The sequence below is a fragment of the Lemur catta genome, chromosome 26 (genome assembly GCF_020740605.2).
Source record: "Lemur catta isolate mLemCat1 chromosome 26, mLemCat1.pri, whole genome shotgun sequence".
Classification (NCBI taxonomy): Eukaryota; Metazoa; Chordata; class Mammalia; order Primates; family Lemuridae; genus Lemur; species Lemur catta.
In genome coordinates this window covers 8,740,456-8,758,998 of record NC_059153.1, presented here as the reverse complement: position 1 = coordinate 8,758,998, position 18,543 = coordinate 8,740,456, and the positions used below count along the sequence as shown (strand labels likewise).

The window sequence follows — 18,543 nt, the reverse complement described above, 5'->3', positions numbered from 1 at the left end:
ATCCTTCCTTTTGTTATTACATTTGTTTTCTATTATGGCCTTGAGGAGGTCCATTTCTTTATAGTATTTTTGTCTGCATTCTGAGGATGAGGCGGTATACTAAAAAATATGTAGAAGAGAAAAGTTTTTAAAATCGTAACTTGCCTCTGTAAGGCCACAGTTCTCCAATGACGGAAAGGAAGATTTCAGAGGAGCATCAGGTGATAGAAAGGAAGGATGTGAAAAGCCCTGAACTTTGGCTGATGTTGTAGGAAAGGATTCAAGCACATCTTCATTTGGATGATCACAGATCTTGTCCTCAAACACGATTCCATCATCTGTTCTCACAGTACAATATTTTGCTTCTACTACAGTAAAAAGGAAGTAAAGAATATATGAAAATATTTGTAATGAACAATCAGTGAATAACACAAGAATAGGTAATCTTCAAATAGCATACAGTTTTTCCTGGATCTCTGAGAAGCAGTAATTAAGTTTGTTAAGCTTCGTTGTGGAACACCCTAGAACAAAAAACAATAGCTTTAAGAATAAAAAGTATCAAACTGGTAAAATAATTATAACATTGACCATTACTATATGATCTAACACAAAGAAAAGAGGATTTGGAGTCACTTGGATGTAGATTCAACCCTCAATTCTGTCATTTACTAATCTACATCTTCTCATGGGGTGAAGATTATGAAAAGATGATACAAATGTCCTCAAAATGTTACTCCCTTTACCCATACTTGATTCTTCTACAAATACTATAATATCCATTAGATTATATTCTTAACCAAAACAGCCTAGGACAAAAATGTACCTAGTCAGCTTAAAGGATTATTAAAATAACTATCATTAAGATACTTAATCAATTTTGAGTTATATTGTGAGATGTGTTTGTATGATCCACATTTGGACAAATTATCTCTTGCCGGAGAAAATGTTCGAGTTTGGTTTTTAGTAATAACTTATTTTAATGGGTTGGCTTTGTATCAATCGCTTCTATTATGTTTGTCAAAATGCTAAAGATAAATTATTGTATAGATTCAGGTTCTCCCAAGAAAGAGAGAAAAAGGAAAAATAAACCCCGTGAGGCAATGATTGTTGAATGAAAGCCACAAAGAGCTACTCAATAAAAAGCTTTAACTAAATACAATGACGATGAAGACAGAGGCACTGAAAGGATAGACAACTGAGGAAAAGTATTCTGCACGGAGAACTTTAGGCTGGGGTAAATCATTTTTAAAAGGTGGAGGAGGAAGAAGAAACAAACAAAAAGAGACAGGACCACTCAATCAAGTATGTGCTTAAACCACGGCAGAAAGAGAAAATAGTCTGTATGATAAGGTACATGGAGAAATACATATACATATATAGATAGAAACAAACAGATAACAGATTTTAATTCAGAGTATATCCATAATAAAACTTCTTAGTATTTACAATTCATTTTTGTATATATTTCTGTAGTAAAGAATTTAATTTTCACTCTCTGGCTGGCTGGAGAGGCGGCCGGCAGCGGGGCTGGCTGAGGCGGCGGCGGCGCGACTGGGATGGGACCGGCTCTGGGGCGCAGGAGCCGCGGCGGCGGCGGCCGCGCAACTCGGGCCAAGTGCGGGGCGGCGGGCGAGGGCGCGGGGCGGCGGGTGAGGGCTCGGGGCGCGGGGCTCCGGCGGCCCCCGGCTCCCCGCCCGCGCACGGCCGAGCCCAGGAGAGCGCGCAGAGGCGCAGCCGAGGAAGCCCCGCCAGAGCCGGCGCCGGCGTCTGGGGAGGAGCGGCGCGCCGGGAGCGAGCCGGGCCCGGCGCCCGGGCGTAGCCGCCGGGGCTGCTCCCGGGAGCCTCGGGCCGGGCCGGGCGCGCGAGAGGACCAGCCCCGCGCCGCGCCCACCGCGCGCCGAGGACCGTGCCGCCCCCGGGCCGGGCGCCGCCGCTCGGGCTCCTGCTGGCGCCCACCGCGCTCCGGTGCCCGGGTAACGCGTCCCCGGACCCCATCCCCGACCCCGGCTGCCGCGCACGAAGTTGGCTCCCAGCGGGCGTCTGCCTCCTCCTCAAGTCCGTGGCAGCTTGCGTCTCCTGGACTCGGACAGATCTGGGGGGACCCTGGGAACCCAGGAGCCCTCTGCCCAAGTTTGCCTTTTGCCCAGCGCGGGAGCCCGCCTGCCTTCACCCCCAAACCCCAAGCTTCCCTGCGGACCCTTTCCGGGCGCACGGGGCAGCAGACGGGATGCGCTCAGCCTCTCCAGGAGGGTGGGGACGCGCCTCCAGGCATCTAGCCCCCTCCCCACCCCGCCCCGGGGCAGCATCCTCAGGCCCTGGTTCCTGCGGGGTTTTGCCCTGGTAGGGTCTTGGTGGACCCCTTTTCCCGCTCCCAGCTGCCCGCGGTCGCATAGTTGTGCGCTCCCGGGACACCTGCGGGGCCGCAGCCTTGAGGTCCTCTCAGCCCGCGCTGTGTACCTTGGCAGCAGCCCTTCCCTGTGCCCCGCGGCCCGCCCCTGCTTTCCCAAGGCCTCTCCTCCAAGGTTTCCCCTCCCCAATGGCCTTTCCTTGGCCAAAGTGGAGCCCCTCTGCTCGCCTATTGGAAACGCAGGCTGCCCCAGAGCCCTGACCCCGAAGTGGGCGGGAGAGGATAGCGGTGGCCAGGCGGTGATGGCCAGAGCCACTGCCTGGGTACCAGGGAGCTGGACTCCCTCCTCACACCAGCGCAGCTGTCGCCAAAACCTAGCCAGTGGGGAAATCAAAATAGTCTGGTATGTTCTGTCTCCAGTGGAGTTTGGGAGCTTTCTATCACCTTGATGTGGCTACATGTTGGTTCTAGAAGAAGCTCATCCTAAAATGACAGTTCCCCCCTCCCCCCTCCCCCAAGCAGTGGAGAAAATACTAAAGGCTCGGATGAACCGGGCACAGTCAGGAGCAGCATTCATGTGCATTTGAGATCTCCGTTCTGCAAACCTTTCAAGATCAGGACCCATGATTTGGCGACCAGGTAGCTTTTGCTTTAGAAGATCTCTCCTCATTTCTTTTTTTTTTTTTTTTCTTTTGAGACAGAGTCTCACTCTGTTGCCCGGACTAGAGTGAGTGCCGTGGCGTCAGCCTAGCTCACAGCAACCTCAAACTCCTGGGCTTAAGCGATCTTTCTGCCTCAGCCTCCCAAGTAGCTGGGACTACAGGCATGCGCCACCATGCCCGGCTAATTTTTTGTATATATATATATTTTAGTTGGCCAGATAATTTCTTTCTATTTTTAGTAGAGATGGGGACTCGCTCTTGCTCAGGCTGGTCTCGAACTCCTGACCTCGAGCAATCCACCTGCCTCAGCTTCCCAGAGTGCTAGGATTACAGGCGTGAGCCACCTCGCCCGGCCTCTCCCCATTTCTTTAAGAAACCACACAGACAGGTAGAATGCAGTAGAAAAATAAAACTTTAACTTTTCCGCTTTAACTATCTTGGTAAGGTTGCAGTTAGGAGCAAACCTTGCATGTCAACTTGATGTGTGTTGTATTTGCATGGAAAGAAGTAAGTATTCCTTTGAGATGCCCTTAAGTGACCCCAAATATTTCATAAAACCTTGGCTTGGAGAGGAAAAAAAAGAATTTAATTTCATTACCATAAAATAATACATTACATTATTGAAACATGGTCATCTTCCACTACCTGGAAGCTATGCCATTATTACTACAGAGATAAAAAATCAGAAACAGAAATATTCCATCAATTTTGTACTTGGAGAAAAAACTAGTAATCTGAATTTTAAAGATTAATGTATAGTTTTAAAAGATATTTTTAACAGAACTTGTGTTGAAGATAACAAAAACTTAAGGAATTTTAATCTAAAATCCTAATCTAAACTTCTAGTTGGAGAATACTAGAAAATAAGTCCCTTTCCTATTTATATGTTTCTAATTTATTCCTTTTTATGACATATTTTCCCATAATAACTGTCCTGAAGTTATACATTCTAATTATTAAAAGGGAACATAAATTTAAAATATATTTTAGAAATTTAGTAGATTCAATTCTTAATTATATTATGAATATTATATTACTTCTAAGATTCCTTTATAATATTAATATTCTAACATTTTATTTCACTAAAATTCATTTATCTATTCATTTATTCACATCCAAAAAATATTAAAATGCTTCTTACATGCAAGATTGCATTCTACATACTCCAATACACACACAAATACATTTCCTAACTTCTAGTAGCTCATAGTAATATAGAAGTTATAAAATTATTATTGAAATAACTAGGAAAAACATGGAGTGGATATAGGTTAGATGGCTGACTAGAGACATCAGAAGCCAGATCATCTCAAAAAGAAAAGAAAGTTTCAGGTGTTAAGGTGAAATCAAAGCCCAGGTGATCCATCTTTTGCTCCTTCCCCCACCTCAATGGGGAGCAGGGTCCAAGCAACCCTGGGAGCTACATGACCCCTCCCAAAGCTTAAGGCATTTGTATACCCTACCTGGGGGACCAGAGCCTACCATGGGCACAATAGATTAGCTCAGTAACTGGCTCCTCCACACAAACTAAAATCAATGACAGCAGAAACAACACCATAGCTAAACACAGTGCCTTCCATCTCAAGCCATTAGGGAGCAGTGGATTCGTACGCACAAGTACAGTCCACCAGCTTGGAGCTTAAGCTGGGGGACCAAACTCCCTACACTCCATTGGGAAGAGGTGAAGACAACAAGTCAGAGGTAACACAGGTGGTTCATCAAACTTGTATAGAATGGTTTTCTGTGACCAATTTTCTACTATAAACATAAAATGATGATAGGGAAGCCACTGCTAAATTTTAAGAGAAAATACTATACAAAATTAGATTCAGAGTAATAAAATTAATTTCACATGAAACCAATTTACCTTGGTATTGACACTGAAGTCTTCACCATATGATGTAGGTCGTAAATCATCAATACCCATGTTGCTGGAAATCCTTTAGAGCAAAAATGTACAACAAAAAAAGTGAATTCATCTCCTTAAAATAAAAACATTTGCAGGGTTATATCCCAATGCACCCACCCAGAAACAATAAAACAAGGTGAAAGGTCAGTTATGTCTATACTAAATGATGTTTCTTGATATAATTATTAATAAAATTTGGTCTCTGTTTTAAGAAATATTCCAGTTATTTTACTTCTGTCTTCACCTCTCACAATCTATGAAATAGTCAATGAAGACTTACTGTTAGTTTCATAACAAATATTGACAGCCAATATATTGGCAAAGCCTGAGTATAATATGTCTTCACAAATTGTCTATTCACCTAATGAGTGGCATAACCTCTCTTACCTGAACTGGAAGACAGAGATAGAAAACAAGGTAGAAAAATATGCTGTCCCTTCTCCATTACATATCTCTGTTTCAAAGACTGTATCACTCAGAAAATCGGCAGTCTTGCTTCTACAGGAAGGAAAGCACCTAAGAAGGCCCTATTACTTCCCTTTACTCTATAAACCATACAGGGATTCCCCTGAAACATTTAAAATGTTTGAAAGATAAATGTACAAAAGACAAAGAAAAATTTATATGTTGTTATTGGGGATATTCTTTCAAGAAAGAGTACAAAATAAATAATTGTAATTTCCAATTATTTTGCCTATATAGGTCCAGCCTTATGCAGTTCTATATAAACTAGCAAACCCTTACAAAATCTTAATAGGCACTCAGATACTCAAGAAGAGAGACTACTGGAAAAAAAGAATGCTGGTAGTCATACTTCTATTTCCCAAAGTACTATCTAAGTATCTTCTTCCTATGGGCTCCCGATTCCAGATCCCTCTTCTGCAGGGCTCCATGGCAGTCTCCACCCTTTCGATCTTCAGTCTAATAAAGCACAGGTTCCTGAAGAAATAGGCTCAAATGACCGAGAGCAGGAACCCTCTATTTCCCCCCTCCTGATAAGCAGACTAAATGGAGTCTCAGTCATCCTCTCCCAGGATAGGCATGTTACCAGCTACCCCAGCTCCATGACTGATTTCCCAGCAAATCTTACCCCTGCTATACTCTACATGTACATGGGAAGGACATCAGTGAAAGGGGAACAAAGGCAGAGGTGAGGGGACACATGCCATGGGCCACAGATCTATGTAATTCAGCAACCTCTACCCTCCTAGTACTCAAGGGGCTGTAAGCCACCCCTGTGTAGGTTGGAGTGGAAGCAAACGATACCACATTCCTATCTGCTATAGAGACTCGTCCCAGTGGCTCATATTCTTTTAACATCTTTTGACAGAAACTTCAAGTTTGCCAGTTCCTTCAATTAAACAAACAAAAAAGCAGCAACCTGTTCAGAACTCCCTTGAAGGCTCTATTTTAATGTGCCTTGCTAGATAAATCCCAACATCCTTACTCATTCATTCATATGATTTGTCTTTATCAAACTTGTCAGAAGCCCCAATATTCTGATCTCTTTTCTTAAACCTGTATTTCTCTCCAACCCAGCATTGTTTTTCTTCAAACTTGGCCTTCCACTGCTAATTCCACCCTTATCCACTGCCACTGGGTTCAGCAGCTAATTCCTTTCTTATTCTCTTCCACTGGGTTCACTAGACCCACTCCTCCATCCCTTTCTATTATTAAAACACTCACCCACAGGATGATAAAGAAGGAAGAGTACTGGGCTTTGAATGAAGAAAGATGAGTTCAAATCTCATTTCTACCATTTACTATATCCAAATAAATCACTTAAATATCTTTGGGTTTCTATCTTTTGTTATTTACCAAAGTAAAGAGTTTCAGGTGTGCTACCTGAACAACTACTTGACCAGGATGTTAAACACAGATAAAAGTACCAGAGGATATTTTTATTAATCTCTAAGATTCCTTAAAATCCTGAATTTCTCTGTGCTTTGGATTCTCTGTGTGGAAAAATGGGGAATATTTAACTGGCAGAAATGAAAAAAAAAACCAATAAAAAAACAAGAAATGCAAAGTAGAAAGCAAAAAAAAAATTAAGACAAAATTATAGAAAATCACGGAACAACAAAAAAGACTCTAGAAAAAAAATAATAAAGGTTCATTGGATTAGGCAGGGATACCAGCCTAATGGGAAAACCAAAGGGGGAAGTCAATTAGAAAAATCAATTAGAAACAACTTCTAAATAGACACTAAGTATAATTAACATAACATGTCCTATATGTAGATATCCTTCACTAACAGTAAAATAATTCCTCTCTAGGACTTGCCTGGTCTTGCTTATGTAAAACCTATGGTCCTATGGCCACAGTGAAGTGAGATCTGCCCTAAAACATTCGATGTTAAAAATAAGGACCACTGTAATTGTCAAATATGTCAGGACAAGCTCTTGGAATAACCAGACTTCTAAGAAAAACTCTTGATGAGAATTAACATATAACTAAATCTGCCTTTCTGAATTGATCTTATTTGTACCTGTACCTTGATCCCAATACTGCACAGGTTTCTACTGATCTATGCTAGGGGGCAAGAAAACAGATTTGGGAGCCAGGCAGGCTGATAATCAAACTATGGGATCATGGGGCAATTAATTAACTTCTTGGAACCACAGTTACTTAATTAGTAAAAAGTAATAGCATGGGTTCTTTGTGAAGCAGTTATGACGACTATAGATGATATAAAATGTTAAGCACATAATGTGGTGTGTAGCCCAGAATAGAACACTCAAATATTAAGTTATTTTCTCTGCATTCCCTTAGTTAACATACAGTTTTTAAAAATCTGCAAAATCCTACCTGATTGTACGGTCTTCAGAAATTCCATCCACTATTAAAGAAAAAAATAAAGTATTTTTAAATCAACAGTAGACAAATACAGAACATTAAAAGCATAGAAGAGCATGGTGTTATGTGCCTATAATCTCAGCTACTCGGGAGGCTGGAGCAAGAGAATCCTTTGAGGAGCCCAGGAATAAGACCAGCCTGAGCAACACAGCAAGACTCCACCTTCACAAAAAATAAATAAATAATGCACACTTCTGTACATGTTTTAGACTTTGTACCAAAGTAAGAAAAAGACTGATGCTTTGTTACAAGGTATTGTTTCGTGGTCATACCTGGGAACTATACCAGTATTAATATTATGTGTACTACTAGTAGGCAATTAATGCATTAGTAACTCTTGCCTCCCCTCCTTTCATTTTTATCAAATGTAAGGAAGACTGGAATTTATCAAAATTTTGATACCTACAAGTGAACTGCTGTGTACAATAATCATAATCCCAACTGAAACCTACCAGAGTGACAGAAAATGGTCTCACTAATAGAATCAATATTACAAGAAGACAGTGTCAAACTTAAACAGCATGATTTCTGGACTAACACACTGGGAGCTATAAGAACAGAGTATAGAGCAGTCACCCTTGTTGCTATATGTTCTCACACCACAACAGCAATTATCAACACAAAAGACTTCTGTGACCAAATGTGGTGGTGGTGCAGGGGGTTCCCCACAAAGAATCAAGCAATTCATTCTGCAGGAGTCACCGGCTGAGATTCCTCTGATTCAATTCCAACACTATCTCCGTGGAGATAGATTCAGATCCCATGGGTAGAGGCTCAGTCCCCAAGGCTGGCTTTTTCACACACTGGTCACAAATATGGGCCTCCAGAACTTCTGACTGATTACATTCAAGCCAAGCTTCCTGCAATCTCCTCTTTGCGTTCCCCTAATTTCCTAGAATGGCTCACAGAACTCAGGAAAACATGTTCCAAAAATTGTGGGTGAAGAGATGCATAGGACAAGGTATGGGGGAAGGGGTAGGGTGATTCCGTGATCTCCCAGGGCTGCCACCCTAGAAGAACTTCCACATATTCAGCTATCTGGAAGCTCTCTAAACTCAGTCCTTGGGTATTTATGAAAGCTTCATTACAGAGATATGACAAATTAAATCATGGGCCATTGAAGATCAAGTTATCTTCAGCCCCACTCTCCTCCCTGGAGGTTGGGGGTGGGGTGCAAGTCCCAATCCTCTAATCATGCCTTGGTCTTTGTGATGACCAGTCTCCATCCTGCAGCTACCTGGTAGATGCCAGCCATCAGTCAATCCTTCACACACAAAAAGACAGCACTTCAGAGAGTCTAAAAATTTTAGGAGTTGTATGCCAGGAAACCAAATAAAAGACCACATATATATTTCACAATATCACATTCCCTGTTTTGATTTCTGTGGTATCAGTTACCCATAGTCAATCATGGTTCCAAATTGTTAAGTGGAAAATTTTAGAAATGTGCAATGCAGCTGCCATTCATCACGCCATTCTAAGTAGCATGATGAAATCTTCAACCACCCCACTCCACCCTGTCTAGGACCTGACTCATTGGCTTGTCCAGCATATCTAAACTGGACGTGCTATCAACCCAATAGTCATTAGAATGCTCTGCCCCTGATATCCAGATATCAACGTCATTGTGGCTCCCTGATCAGGATCATCCAAAGCAGGTATTTGTCTTTCTCATATATAGTCAGAAGGTCAATTGTAGCCTGAAACTGCTATGTTATTCGATGTAATTCACCTCATTATGTAGACACTGTATCATCTCACATCATCATTAGAAGATAAAGGGTGATTATGTACAAGGAGATCATTTGAGAGGCCACATTTCCATAACTTTTATGACTGTGTAGAGATATAATTGTTCTGTTTTATTGTTATTATTGTCAATCTTTTACTGTGCCTAATTTAGAAATTAAACGTTATGATACGTGTATATTGTATGTGTGTACATATCATATAAATGTATATATACAGGAGAAATCATTATATATATAGGGTTTGGTGCTGTTCAGAGTTCCAAGCATTCATTGGGAGTCTCAGAACGTATCCACAGATAAGGGTGGACTATAGTACATATTTTGCTATGGCACAACACAGCCTCTCCTGTTCAGTTTAGGATAAAACATCCCACTGAAGGAAAACTAGGGATGGGGGCATTATACTTTGAAGCAAGGCAAAACAGTAAACAGGCCAGGGACAAGTGTCCTTGAAAGACTTGTTGGCTGCAGTGGAAAAGAGCTCAAGAGAGATCAATGTACTTACTCTCACTAATCTTCTGAGGCAGATGCTGGTAAGTTTACTTACTTCTAGCTATTCCTCTGCCCTATGTATGTTGCAAGCAAGTCTCACATTCACCTGCCATTTTTATCTCTCATGGAAAGAACCACTGGATTGATCACTCCCTCAGGCAATAGCTTATCCACTCTGAACTGTATGTCATACTCAGAGGAAAGCTTCAGAATACTGGGGAGGTGATGGTAAGTTGCCAAGGAGTGCTCTCTGATATGAAAAAATATGTCTGTAGCTAAAACTATTAACTTGCTCAAGCTCCAAAAATGGGCCAACAGTTGTACCACTCCATAGTGGGAGGAAAAGAAATGCATTTTCACTTCACGTAAAGCAAAACAGTGTGACTCTCTTGGCATTCCTCATGACTGGTAATCTAGTTTGTGAGCCTTGTTATAATTACATAGACCTTTGTCAAACTCATCCCTCAAAGGAAGAGAATGAGGATGGAACATATTTATTCACCTATAGTATTCACTGTTGGGTCTCATTTCCAATTGCATGGTAAGTATGAAATATTTGTCATCCAAGTTTTATAAAATACAACCTTGTGAGATTGCCCTCTTCCATTGCGAGAGTCTATCTGGACCCAACTCATACGGAAAGATGGTCCAGTTAGTGCTGTGTAGTACTGCATGATGTCATTCTTCTCAACCCTCCCCATTATGTGGCAAATATCTACAGAAAGCAAGCTTTTCTTCAGTATGTAAAGCATATGTCATCAGAACCCACACTGATGAACAAAAAAAAAAGGGGGGGATCAGGAACAAAGAATTATCTTAAATGAATACCTTTAATTGCCTTAGAATTTTAATTTTTTAAGTGTTTGAAAAGATATCTATTGTATTATTCAAAATGTGTGACTATTCTGGGAAGAGCAAAATTATGGAGAAAACAAAATGATTGGCGGTTGCCAGGGATTCATGGGCAGGCAAAGAGGCAGGAGGAAAAGACACAGTATAGAGGATTTTTAGAGCAGTGAAACTATTCTGCATATGATACTACAATGGAGATACATGTCATTATACAGTCATCTAATCCTATAGAACGCACAGCACCAAGAGTGAACCCTAAGGTAATCTATAGACTTTGGATGACAATGATGTGTCAATGGAGGTTCATCAATTGTAACAAATGTGCAACTCTGGGAGGGATGTGGATAATGGGGGAGGCTGTTCATGTATGAGAGACATGGGGTATATGGGTAATCTCTGTACCGTCCTCAGTTTTGCTGTGAACCTAGAAGTGTTCTTAAAATAAACTCATTTATTTGAAAAAATAGATATTCAGTTAACCTGCTACTACCATATATTAATATTATAGCAGAATGCAGTCACCTTGAAAATTAGGCATATTTAACCACCAAAGTTACGGAATATGTGCATTACTTCCCAAATTGAAATATAAAAAAATATATAAGCCAAATAAGTTTAATTGCAACTTAGGCAAGGAAATAAATAATAAAATGATTATTTTTTATTTCATAATTACAAATAGTGAATTAATACAAGAAGAATTGAAACTGGACTATTCATATAATTAATATAAAAGACAATCCTTATTCTAACTTTAAATCTGAAATCAATACGCTTATTTTGCCTAAAATTTCAGTGAAAACTTGATCAGATGAGGACAGATTGTAATTAACTGTATAGGCATAGTAACGTATGTACAAATATCTGTAAAATATTCACTCACAGTCAATAAAAGTAAACAGCATTGCAACTTAATATGGATCATGCAACTGAAACCAGTATCATGTTATGTTCTATCATTACATTATCCGCTATTAAATAAAATTTTAAAACCACAAAAAGTTAAGTTGGGCAATAACTGCTGTCCTATATTTCATATAGCAAGCATGAGACTGCCATCATTGGAAAGGCATGCTTGTGAGACTGGCCCATGGCTGGCATCCGGGACCTTGGATTTGAGAGCATTCCCACCATTCCATAAGTGAAAAGAGTGGCACACTGTGCCTAAACTCTTCATATAAACAATGTGACTCACTCTGAAGAGCTACTTTCCTTCTGGGAGTCTGGAATTTTGGTACATGTGAGGGACAGAATGCCTGTTATGACTACCCTCCATAGAAAACTTGGACACTGAGTCTCTAATGAGACTCTGGTACAGGTAGATAAGACTGCACAAGTGTTGTCAAAATTTGGGGCTAGGAAGCGCATCCTGGTAACTCTACAGGAGAGGAGTCATAGAAGCTTGTGATTGCTTTCCTCCAGACTTCACCACATGTACCTTTGCCTTTTGCTAATTTTGCTTTGCATCCTTTCACTGTAATAAATGAAAGCCCTAAGGAGGACCATTTTCTTAGTCCTGTGAGTCCTTCTGGCAGATTACCAAACCTGGGTGTGGTCTTGGGAAACACTGACACAACTGCATTGTATAAATGGTTATTATTTAAGTTGGTATTATTTCATGGAGTAATTATCCCTAATCTGCCTTTTTTGATATTTGCCTTGGATATTCCTGCATTTCTATGAACATGTGCATACGAGGGATAGATGAAATAATGAAGCTAGAAAATAATGAGAAACAAGCAACAATCCTACTTTTACCAGAATAAAAAATAGAGAATCTTAATGATTGATGATATATTCTATACTATGAAAGTTTCTAGAAAAAACTTAAGAAGATAACAGTCAATTTTCTCTGATTCAGCAGGGATTAATTCATTTTTATAATAATTGTACATCAGGGTGGGTGTGGTGGCACATGACTGTACCTCCGGCTGCTCAGGAGGCTGAGGTGGAAGGATCCCTTGAAGCCAGGACTTCCAGGCTGCAGTGCAACATGACTGCACCTGTTCATAGCCACTGGACTGTGGCCTGAGTGACACAGGCAGACCACATCTCTCAACAAATAAATGCATACATAAAATCATTTTTTATCATTCAAGTAACTGGAATAATTGCGGAAAACCACATGGCCATTGAATATAGTATAATACTATACTAGTGATCATAGAGTTACTTTTATTGATTTCAAATATTTCTTAAATTCTTCTAAAACTAAAAACATGGCTCATCCATTAAAGGCAATTCTTGGCAGAACAAGTCAAAGGTCAAAAACTTTGAGTCCAAAGCATAGGATGAATTATCCACTGCTACCCCAAAGGGTGGCTTTGATCATTAAGGATCAATAGGACTTTTAAGTACTGGGAGGAAAAGGGGAGTTATCTCATAAATAGATGCTTAAAAGTGTGCTAACCCAATTCACCACATATTGCAGTTCAATCACAGATCACCAATTTCTAAAGAAATGTAATACCAGAAAAGTACTTCACAGGAAAACTATGTCAGATAAAACAATTCATATCTGACATCCAAGAAGACACTTAAAATCTTGGAAATTAATCATCAGAAATACTGTCATTGTGACACAAAGAAGTTTAGCAAGAAAGTAAGTTTAGTCAGAAACTAAAAGTATACTGGGTATACTTTAGAAAGGTAGCTAGTTCTCTTAACATGAAATAATATCCATTTGGCAGACATATATATGTTAGAAATGTGTCTTAATAGGATTTTCTTTCTGGATGAAATTCAAAAGGAAACAGTAAGAGCAAAGATACCAGAAGGCAAATAGAAAGAGAACTGCACTAACAAAAAGATTCAGGGACTGACTTTTCTACTGATGTCACCAAAATCTCTAAAATAGTGAAAACCAGTATATTCAGAATATGACCTGATATTATTCTTTATGATATTATGTTATTTTCTGCAAGAAAGTATTTAATAGAAGTCAGATTCTCCAAACTGCTTATCTGTAAACAATTTCTGATCAAAACTTCAAACTCTGGCAAAACATGGCTTTGGTCAGGCCTGGTGGCTCTCCCCTATAATCTCAGCACTTTGGGATCACACAGTGGGAGGATCACACCAGGAGTTCAAAACCAGACTGGGCAACAGAGTGAGACCCCATATCTCCATAAAACATAAGAAAAATCAGCCAGGCATGATGGCACATGCCTATAGTCCCAACTACTCCAGAGGCTGTGGTAGAGGATTGTTTTAGCCCTGGAATTCAAGGGTGCAGTAAACTATTAATATGTTTGGGCCACTACCCGCCAGCATAGGCAACAGAGCAAGACACTGACTGTAAAAGAGAAAAAAAAAAAAGAAGGCTGTTTTATGATTCCATGACAGAGGGAGGGTATGTATGTCTGACAGTGGCTTCCAGGTGTTTCTGCCAGATGTTTGTTTCTGAATGCATCCAGAACAGCTTATCAAGGACTTGAGTACAACAAGCACTTCCACAAGAATCAGATAAAAAACACAGTGTTTGTCCTCACATGTGATCCTTAGATTTTGATAATTCTAGAAAATGGTAGCATGTATACTCAGCAGTCTAGATGATTTTCCCTAACTCTGTGAATAGCTGCTGCAGTTACAAAAAAATTAACTAGGATCACAGTAGATATATTCTGCCAAATTGGGACAACGGAAGTATAAATCACATAAATAGTAGAACTTCCAACTCCAAAATTGTTCTTTTGAAAAGGGTACCACCAAAGAATTTTTAAAAGTTCAACCAAACTTACTTTTTAGTAATCCTATGTGGAAGAATTGATACTTCCTGCATGAAATTCTCACATTTCTTTCTTTTTTTTTTTTTTCAATGTCATTTCCTCTGATTTCTCTCCTATTTTTCTGTAGCCACTTCTCAATCTTCTTCACTAACTCCTTTCCTTCTGGGAAATGTGGCCATTCCCAAAGTTTTGTCATGGGCCTTCCTCTCATTGTACATCTTCCCCATTGTGGACAAGTTCATTTAGACTTAGGACTTTGTCTATAAATATTATTAATTATAACAACATCACTCCAAATCTGCATCGCCAACCTCAGTGTTCCACCGACAGGTAGAAACACCTATCATGCAACTACCAACTGAAAATACTCTATACGAATAGTCATTAAACTCAACATTTATAGAAAAATGTTCATCTTCCTTGTTGACCTGCTGCTCTTCTCTATTCACCTGACAATTCTCACTCTTTCCTCATATCCAGTTTAAATGTTAGTGTCCACACCGGAAACCTATGCATCATCTGAGATTTCTCTCCACCCCTAATTTTTACATTCAGTAATCACTAAATCATATTAACTGTACCTCCCTTCTGCCTCTGCTTTATATTCCACTGCCATGAGAAACATCAGTAAATGTTTTTCTTCAATTTTACTTAAGTTTGTTTCATGTTTATAGATCCAGGTTAAGCAATGCTTTTAACTGATGGCTTCCATGGGGAAAAGAAAACCAAAATCACAAACAATTATTACTATTTCTTACTGGAAAAAAATATATTTTAAGCAAAAGAAGTGAAAAAGGTCCAGTACCAATAAAAATACAATATTTTAAAATGAATAAATCCACCTTGCTAACTACTTCACAAAGGATGGGTGAAAACCTCATCATAGATTGATACTAATCCAAGGACTGGTAACCAGGAAACTATGGCTTGGATTATTGCAAAAGCTGCCTTTGTCTCCCAGGTTAACTCCCATCTATCCCCTATATGAAGGGTCAGCAAACTATAGCCCACAGGTCAAATCAAGTGAGCCATATGGTTTGTAAAACAAAGTGTTACTGGAGCACAGTCATGCCTATCTTTTTACATATTATCTATGACTGCTCTCACACTACAATGGCAGCGTTGAGCAGATGTGAAAGAGATAACACAGCCTTAAATATTCACTACTAGGTCCTTTACAGACAAAGCTTGCCCATGCCTGATTTAGACCATATACAGAATGCCCTAAAACTCAAATCCAATCTTCAGACTCCCCTGCTCAATATTCTTTAATGAATCCTTACAGCAAACTTTTCTTGCTGAAGAAACACAATTCTATTTGGATATTTATCATCCTAATCCCCCTCCATGGGTCCACAAAGAGAAATAATTATTCTAAGCTAATCACAGTAATTAAATCTGTTTCCCAGTGACTGCTTTAAAAATGAGCATGTGGTGTAACCCAGATGTTAAATGTTACCAGGAGTCCACTGCATCATTCTGAGTTTTCTCCCTAGTTACAAGAAACATATGAAGAAGTGCAGCCCTTCCCACCTTTGGGTATTGTCTTGTGAGAACATCATAATTGGAACTGGTGCTGATTAGCCAACCAGGAAAGGAGACACAAGCATAACACTGCCAAGAGCACCCCCAAAAAAGGGACAACAAATGGGATCCTGATGACATCACTGAAGCACCAAAACAACTTGGTTCCTATTGTTTCTGCCACTGTTCCTTAGGTTATCTATTACTTGCAGCCAAAGGCATTGAACCTGAGAAATTTTCCATGGCCTAAAGTAAGATTTATTCATTTCTATAACATTAAAAAGACTTCCACAATCTTGCCTTACCTAAGGGTTCATCTCATTCCCAACCACTCCCATTTTATGCTTTTTGCACAAGCAAAATTGAACTGCTCACACACCATGCAAAGTTCACTCATGCATCTCAGATTTTGCACTTGCTGTTCCTTCTGCCAAACATGCAATCTTGTTAGATGTTCCTTCTGCCAAGCGTCATTCTGCTGCCGCTCTACCTGGCATGATTACCTGACATGTTACCCAATTTTTTAAAGCATGAATTCCTTGCCATGGACTCAAACTGTCTGGCACATATTTAACGTGGTAAGTACATAAGAAATGATAGTTATGAGCTCACAGAGGGCATCAGACACATAGTAGGCACTGAATAAAGTAATAAATAATAAGAATGGCAATAAAATATAAAGCTTCTGAGTGTATTTCTTACATGTTTGTATTCTGTAACATTACAAAAATGCTTATTGCCTAAAAGACACTTGATAGTTATTTATTAACTGGGCAAGGAAATAAATGAATAAAAATGATTTTTGACAATTTTGTTAAAAAAACACAGAAATTATATAGATACAGCTGTATTTTATTATGAGAACGCTAAAGACTGAAACTGCATCTATCATCGTCTCCTGCAACTTGCAAAACCTAACTTATAAAAGTTCTTTGATAAATACGTACTGAATTAAAGGTGTCATCATACAGTAGATTAGGAGGCGCTTTAGGTGTCACACCTACATAGCATAGCAGCATTTTTGTCACTGTGAAATGTTTTTGTACTTCTATTACAATTTGTTAAGCCCAAAATTACTCTATTGCAATACTGATTATGATAATCTTTTGGCTAATGGTAACAGGGTACGCTATGCTGATAAAATTACTGTTATCATGACCGTTATCTGGCAGATAGAACAATATATCTTGTTTTAATGAAGTAAATGTATCTCTTCCAGTTTCAATTTATGGGAATGAGGTCAGTAATAGTGAGACCATGTTAGCATAAAAATGTGTAAGATAGCTTGTGCTTCTCAACAAGGAATTTCATTTCTGACTTCTATACTCAGTATCTTTAAAAAATAACCTGCTGTTGGCACTGGTGCACACTGGCCAAGTTTAACAGTTCTTATTGCTATTTGTTTATGGTACCAGAAATCTATTGCCGAGTTCCCAGTTTTAAAGATAGTTACATTCTTAGTGACAGGAATCGCTATGTAATACCCTTGATCACTGAACAAGGATTTGAACTGCAGGGGTCCACTCATATTTTCTTCTGCCTCTGCCACACAGAAACACCACCACCAACTGCTGTTCCTCCTCCTCAGCCTACTTTGTGTGAAGATGATGAGAACGAACACCTGTCTGATGATCCACCTCCACTTTGTGAATAGTAAATACAGTTTTTCTTCCTTGTGATTTTCTTAAAAATGATGTTTTCTCTAGTTTTCTTTATTGTAAGAATACAGTATATAATACAACATATAACATACAAAACACGTTAACTGACTGCTTATGTTATCAGTAGGCTAGTAGTAAAGTTTTGGGAGAGTCAGAAATTATACACAAATTTTTGACTGAACAGGGAATTGGTGCCCCTAACCTGTGCATTCTTCAGATCAACTGTAATTAATACTCATTTCTGAGATATATAAATATAAACAACTCATTTTAATAAGATGTCCAATTTATTATAATGTGATCATAGAGGAACCATATAACATATTAACTTTAAAACCTTTTTTTTATTTATTCAAGAACATCATAGAGCATTTTAGAGACCATAATTAAATGAAGACTCTTTTTAGACAATACTGTTTGACATTATAAAGTCCCTACAACTACCTGATTAAATAATTCTAAATTCTAGACTACTAAGAAATAAATTTTAAAAATACACATGCAATTTACAGATTGACTTTTTAACTGCTCCTCTGTGCTCAAAACTTCCTTACTCTTAATTTTTTACCCCTGGTAGAACCACCAAGAATAATTCACTATTAGAAGTTTTACCTGCATTGTTATTTTGAGAAGCGTTGTCAGGTATCTTTTCTTCTTTATATTCTGAAGTTTGGTGGTGAATACTGTGTATAAATATGTAATAAATAATATTACCATTTTAGTGCTTATATGAAAATATTTACCAAATATATGAAATTCTCAAGAGTATTTCAACAAAATCA

General features: G+C 39.2%; 1 long non-coding RNA gene across 1 annotated transcript; it reads right to left on the bottom strand.

Annotated features, from left to right (window-relative positions):
* Positions 1-217: 217 nt before the first annotated feature.
* LOC123627708 lies at positions 218-18,436 on the bottom strand. Its single transcript, XR_006731459.1, has 5 exons — positions 18,374-18,436; positions 7,706-7,736; positions 4,856-4,928; positions 440-500; positions 218-347 (listed from the first exon to the last, which is right to left on the bottom strand). It is a non-coding gene; the product is annotated as an uncharacterized LOC123627708 (long non-coding RNA).
* Positions 18,437-18,543: the final 107 nt, after the last annotated feature.